This window comes from Myotis daubentonii, chromosome 3 (genome assembly GCF_963259705.1).
Source record: "Myotis daubentonii chromosome 3, mMyoDau2.1, whole genome shotgun sequence".
NCBI classification, from domain to species: domain Eukaryota; kingdom Metazoa; phylum Chordata; class Mammalia; order Chiroptera; family Vespertilionidae; genus Myotis; species Myotis daubentonii.
The window spans coordinates 156,142,722-156,150,117 of record NC_081842.1 but is presented as its reverse complement, the minus strand read 5'-3'; positions in this window follow the sequence as shown (position 1 = coordinate 156,150,117).

Genomic DNA, 7,396 nt, shown 5'->3' with positions numbered 1-7,396 from the left:
TACATATGGTAATAGGGAAAAAGGATGTTCCCAAAGTGCAAAGTTTGGGAGACCATCCTCACTCTGACACCAGCTGCAAGCTTGCAGACCCCCCAAACCAACCTCAGGTTTGATCATTTGGTAGAAGGCCTCACAGAACTCACCGAAAGCTGTTTTACTCATGCCTATATTTTATTATAGCAAAAGGATACAGATTAAAATCAGTCAAGGGAAGAGGTACATGGGGCAGAGTCCCAGAGACTTCTGCATGCAGAACTTCAATTTGGCTTCTTCCAGTGGAACTGTAGACATTGTTAACTTCTTGCAGCAAAGATATGTGACCAGGTGCATGGAGCATTGCTAATCAGGGAGGCTCACCTGAGCCTTGCTGTTCAGAGTTTTATTAGGGCTAGCTCATATACACATAGTTGATTTCAGAGGTCAAACTGATACAACGTGGCCCCCAAAACCCCATAACAGTTTTGGGGGGTACATAGTATAATATCTTGAAAATGTATGCAAATGTTATACATTAGTTCCTAATGTAGCTCTTTTATTGTAATACTAGAGGCCCAGTGCACTAATTCATGCACGGGTGGGGGCTGGCTGGCCGGGCCCCAATCAGGACAGATCAGGAAGAGAAGATGGCAGGAGGTTGGCCGGCCAGCCTGCCCTGATTGGGGCCCATCAGGGCCCAGCCAGCTGGGGGAAGGGGCCCTGTGCCCCACCCCCAATGAGGTTTGGGGGGCTGATTGGGGCGTGGCTGGCCATGGGGAGGGGCTATGCACAGTGAGCTGGCTGGCCCTGCCCCGAGTGGGGTGGGGGGTGCCAATCAGGGGCCAGCAGCCTGGGGGAGGGGCCCTGACCCTGATCAGGGTAGGGGGGGAGGGGAGTCCTATCTGGGGTGGGGCTGGGCAGGGGGAGGGGCAGCAGGAAGTTGGCTGGCTGGCCCCACCCCTAGGGGTGAAGCCAGCTGGGGGGAGGGGCTGCAGCCCAATCAGGGTGGTGGGGGCCCATAGGGGGCGGGGCAGGCCGGGGGTGGGGGGGGTGGGGCGGTGGAGTGGGGGGGTAGGGTTGCAGGAGGTTGGCCTGCCAGCCCCACCCCCTATTGGGGTGTGGGAGGCGATCAGGGGCGGGGAGGAGCTGAGGGCCTATTGTGGTGGGGAGGGCCGATCAGGGGCGGGGCTGGCAGGGGGAAGGCCGTGGGGCATTTGGCCAGCTGGCCCCGCCCTTGATCGGGGTGGGAGAGTCCGGTAGTGGGCAGTACTTATTAAAGGATACTTTTGAGAACAGTAACTGGGAAGAATGAGACAAGAGCAGGTTTGAGCAGAGGAATAAGTAAAGCTGCAACGCTGGCCAGGGATTAACCTCAGAGAACCACATAGAGAACTCCTGGGTCAATAGGGAAAAAAGGAGGCCTATGTACTAATCGGGCTGGTTTGCTGGCCACAGTGGGCATCATAGCAACCGGTCGTTATGGCCGCTGGCTTTTTATATACATAGATGCAAAATATTTAAAAATACTTACCATTGAGTAAAACTGACACTCTAAGATAACCACATTTATTCTGTGGCTTTAAAACTGTCCCACTGCTGAGTGCCTCTGCGGTTGGGGTACCCAGTTTGAGTCACATAAGTCCCTGTTATCAAAGTTGCCAATAGCTTCCACGTAACCAAATCCAAGAGCCACTTCTTACTTCTGTCACCTTCTTCTCTGTCTTACCTTTAAATGTGAGAGCACTTCAGGCTCAGCCCTAGACCTTCCTCTCTTTTCTATCAACCCTTATTTCAAGTTTGCTTTTTTTAATGAGGTCCCATGATTTTAAAAACTTTTTTTTGCTAATAACTCCCACATTCATATAACCAGTCCAGGAGCTTTCCTTGACCACCAAACTCTTGTAATCCAATTTCCAACTTTACTAACAATTCCTTCAAACTTAACATATTTGTGGTAGATTATCTACCAAGATTATCAACACTGTGCATGTACGCTACTCCTTCCATCAAGAGGTGTAGAATATTTCCTCTCTTTGAAGCTGGGCTGCCTTTGCCATTTGCTCTGATGAACAGAATGCTTCCACTTTTGCTCTCTTGGGAACACTGAGCCACCATGTAAAGAGGTCCAGCTGCCCAGCTGGAGAGAGAAGGGTCCCTGGCCAGTTCTCAGCCAGTACATTTATGCTAGGTAAGGCACCAGACATGCAAGTGAAGTTATCTGGAATCATCCAGCCCCAGTTGAGGTTTTAGTTTCCAGAATGACCCTAGGATAGATTAGAAAAATCATGAAGCTAAATCCAGCCCAATTTGCAGAATCATGAATAAATAATTGTTATTTTAAGCCACTAAATTTTGGAATGGTGTATTATATAGCAATAGATAATTGAAAAATATGTCCTTAACAGAACTCTTTATTCCCTACCTTCAATACTCCCCACAGTCTTGCCTCTCCCTTTAATTTCCACTATTATTAATTAGGTGCTCAGGACAAAAATCAGAAAGTCATAATTTTAAGTTTAAAAATATCTTCCAAATCCAAACACTTTTTACCAGTTCTACCTCTACCACCCTCTTCTTTTGCCTGAACAATTGCAGTAGTGTTTTTTTTCTTTATTGCTAACTTTTTTTTTTACATTTAATAACCTTTAAATTGGTTCAGATTCATGCATTGCATTTGGTAGTCATTTCTCTTTGTCTCCTTCAACCTAGAATGATTTTTCAGTCTTTAACGTTCATAACCTTGATATTTGGAAGAGTGTAGGCCAATTATTTTGTAGAAGATTCCTCATTTTGAGTTTGTCCAATGATTAGATTCATCAGTAGGAAACAGTGGTGTATTCCTTTCATTGCATTCCATCAGGTGGCATGGAATTTCAATTTTCTCTGATACTGATAATTTTAACTTTTTTTTTTTTGAGGAGGTGTCTGCCAGGCTTCTCTACTAAAAAAGTTATTTTTTTCTTCCTTTATAATTTATTAGTATTTTGTTGGGAGGTGCTTTGAGACTATGCCAATAACCCATTCTTCAATTAGTTATGTTTACGTATTTATATTAACACCGACTCATTGTTTCCTGTTTTATCCAATGAATTGCAATCTATTATTATCACTAATTATTTTAATGTTGAAATTGTCCCAGATTTGGCCTGTGGGAGCCCCTTCACGCTGGCTTCTGTGCCCTCTGGACATGCCCATTCTTTGAACACTTACCTACTTTCTGGTGTAAGATATTCTATGCTTATTTTATACTTTGCCCTGGAATTAGACATTTTGCCAATGAACTCTGATTCTTTCTAATGGAGAATGTTTAGGAGACATGATCTACGTGTTTGGCGTGTTCATTGCTAATGAGATGTTAATGTTCCAGGTTCTCTCAGTAGACAGAGTTAATGTACCTATTTCTATATCTATCACATTCACACTGATACCTCTAATTTTAATCCAGTACTATAGGATTGATTACTTTTTGCTTTCTCTTCCCATATTTGTAACTTTATTTTCTAACATTGAGAAATCCGGCTCCCATTAGCCTAGATGTTATTTGATCAGCCCCCAAGTATGCAGCCAACCTTCCGTCACTGCTGCTGGCCCTTCCCTCATGTGAGCACCCTGCTTAACCCTACGTTGGCTCTGACATACAGCATTAGCTTGCCCTTCTTCAGACGCCCTCCTCACCCTGTCCCTACCTCCTACTTCAGGCTCTGATGTTGGACATCCCTACAGATACCTTCTTCACCAGCTCAGGCCCTCACACCTTTTGAGGGGACGCCTTTCTCTGGGCCCTGACACTATACTGAGCCATGTCTACACCCTTCTTACTGCACTCAGGCTCTGAGAGCCCATGCCCATCTGTATTGCCACTCTCATTCTTTTTGAATCCTAAAACTCTATACCAGCGATTTTCAGCCAATGTGCTGCAAGAACTTTTAAGACATGCAATACCTATTTACTCAGGGGCAGTGACCTCTTTTCCCTTAGACCAGTGGTTCTCAACTTGTGGGTCGCGACCCCTTTGGGGGTCAAACGACCCTTTCACAGGGGTCGCCTAAATACATCCTGCATATCAGATATTTACATTACGATTCATAACAGTAGCAAAATGACAGTTATGAAGTAGCAACGAAAATAATTTTATGGTTGGGGGTCACCACAACATGAGGAGCTGTATTAAAGGGTCGCGGCATTAGGAAAGTTGAGAACCACTGCCTTAGACTGTCACATAAAAAAATGACAACAGCCAACACAGTTGTCTGGTGTGAATGAATCAAAATTATACTTTTTTGGTCAGATCAGCAAAAAATATATTTTCTGGTGTGCCACAGAATTTTAGTAATGAATTTCTATGTGCTGTGAGATGAAAAAGGTTGACAATGGCTGCCCTATCCCCCACCCCATACTATGCAGATCCTGTCCGGCCTCCCACACTCCACTCTAGACCCCATCACTCCCCTAAGCCCTAGAGTGCAGGTACTTACTGTTTGGCCCCCAATAATGGCTTATGGATTGAGTTGTTAAAGTGCAGAGAAGAGAATGAAAGGTTAGCATGGTTCTCAACCTTCCTAAAGCTGCGACCCTTTAATACAGTTCCTCATGTTGTGGTGACCCCCAATTTCATTGTTACAAATTGAACATAATTAAAGCATAGTGATTAATCACAAAAACAGTATGTAATTATATATGTTTTCCGATGGTCTTAGGCGACCCCTGTGAAAGGGTCGTTCAACCCCCAAAGGGGTCATGACCCACAGGTTGAGAACCGCTGGGTTAGAGGAAGGGAAAGGACAAAAAGATAAAGTTGATCTCTTTCTTCCATCCTGTCATCCAATCCATTCTCCATAAAGCAGTCACAATGAACTTTTAAAACGTGAATCAGATCATATCACTTGTTTAATCCCCTCCAATTGTTTCCCACCTTCGAAGAAAATCCAAACCTTTGGAGAATGGTCTGTAGGCCCTTGTGAAGCCTCATCTCTATCCAGGCTCCTAAGTTCCCCACTGTCACCCCTCACACGTACATGCCAGCCACACAGGCCTATGAGGCTCTCAGTAACTCATTCCTGTCTCAGGCTTTTGCCCTGGATGTTCCTTCTGCTGGAATTTTCCCCCAGAACTTCATGTGACTGACTTCTTCCTCCTTATCATTTAAGTCTGAGCTCAAATGTTACCTGCTCCTAGTGCACATCCTTCATAATGCTATCAATACTCTTTCCAAGTGACTTCGTAGCTCATGCATGTACTATTTCATACCTATGGCAACTAGAATGATCTGGCTTTCCTTGTTTATTTTCTATCTCCCCTAAAATGTGAGTTCTACAAGAACATAGACTTTGTCTGTTTTATCATTATCTCCACTACCTACAATAATGGGGACTCAATAAATAATTATTGAATTAATGAGTCAAAAATATAATCTCCACTTACCTTTCTGCCATTTAAGAAATGCTAATAAGAAAGCATGGAGTTGTGGAAAGAACATTGATCAATCTTAGAATTAAACAGTCCTGAATTTTAATCCTAAAGAGCTATGTGATTTTGAGTCCCGAGTTTGTTTCTCATGTGTTAAAAAAAAGCTGAAAATGAAACCTACCTTGCAGGGTTGTTATTAACAGTAAAAACAAGATCACACATGTGGAAACACTAAACACAGTTATTTGGCTTCCTATACGACTGTGGTTTCCAAATATTGTTGCACACTGGAATCACTTGGAAACCTTTAGACTTCTGATGCCTGGCTTCCACGCCCAAGCATCTGATTTAATTGGTATGGGGTATAGCCTGGACATTGGGATCTTTCAAAGACCTCCAGGTGATTCTAAAATGGGCAGTCAAGTTTAGGAACCACTGCAATCAAGAACTGACTGATCATTAAATGGTATGGCAAATTCAGAGTAAAAATTTTTGGAGCATTCAAGTTATCTATGTACTTTTTGTACTTAAATTCAGCTCTCCTTTCAGAAAACCCTCTTAAGATGATATTTAACAACTATGGATCGATTTGCTTTGTAGTTTGCTTTTTTCTCAGAGTGTACAATGTACATATTTACCCAGTGACACAAGATAAGGCCATAGCTTAAACTTCGTGCTCCCTTTTACATTGCTTTCGAAAGAGACAGTAGCTATAAGACTTGACTTCTACCTTATACCATGCACAAAAATTACTTTGTAATGAATCATAGAGCTAATTGTGAAGCTAAAACAACTAAGTTTCCAAAAGGCCCTAGTCGGCCCTTGGACTGAAGGGTCTCCGGTTCTATTTCAGTCAAGGGTAGATACCTTGGTTGCAGGCTTGATCCCAGGCCCCCAGTCAGGGCGTATGCGGGAGGCAACCAAATGTTCCTGTTTCTCCCCTTCCTTCCACTCTCTCTAAAAATCAATGCGAAAAATATCCTCCGGTGAGGATTAACCAAAAGAAAAAAAGAAAACAGACTATCATCATGACATTAGGACAAAAATTTCTTAAACAGGAGACGAAAATTACTAACCATAAAAGAACCATTGGACTTAATTTTAAAAATTATCAAAATAAATAAACAAAAAACTCCACAAACAAAAAAAACTCCCAAACAAAACAAAACAAAAAAACCTCAAAACAAAAAAATTTGAACAAAAGCCAATTTCCCTTATGCTGGCTTGCCCCTAATTTGCCAGTATCTGACTTTGCGCTAAGAGCGACTTGCTGACAAAATGGAATTACCTCTTGAAAATGTGAGGTCACCATGAAAAGACATGGAGGTACTTTAAACGCATATTGCTAAGTAAAAGAAGCCAAACTGAAAAGACTCTATTCTGTATGATTCCAACTATGAGATTCTGGAAACAATAAATTATAGGGACAATAAAAAGATCAGTGGTTGCCAGGAGAGGAAGGGGTTGGAAAGAGGTTGAGTAAGGGGTAAGGGGATCAGAGGATTTTTAGAGCAGTGAAACTACTCTGTATCATATTTTAGAATAGTGAATACATGACATTTTGCATTTGTCAAAACTTGCAGAACTGTACAACACAGAAAGAACCCTAATGTACACTACTAATTTTAGTTAATAATGTATCAAGACTGGTTCATCACTTCTAACAAATGTATCACACTAATTAGAGATGCTAATATGGGAAACAGGAGAGGGAATATACCGTAACTTCGTACTTTCTGCTCAAGTTTTCTGTAAACCTTTAAAACTGCTTTAAAAAAGTTTATTAATTCTTCAAAAAAGCGATTAAAAAGTGAGCTCAAAAGTATTGTGTTGATAATATGGTATCTGTAAAAAGTAACCTTTTCACTGCTATATTAATCAACCCAGTAACCAGTTTCATTGTATCATGTCAATCATTCATTTAAACATTTGTTGGCAATGGCTTGTTTTCAGTGTTTGGCTTGTTTTCAGTGTTTAATGCGGGGGGGGGGGGGGGGGATGACTTTATAGGATT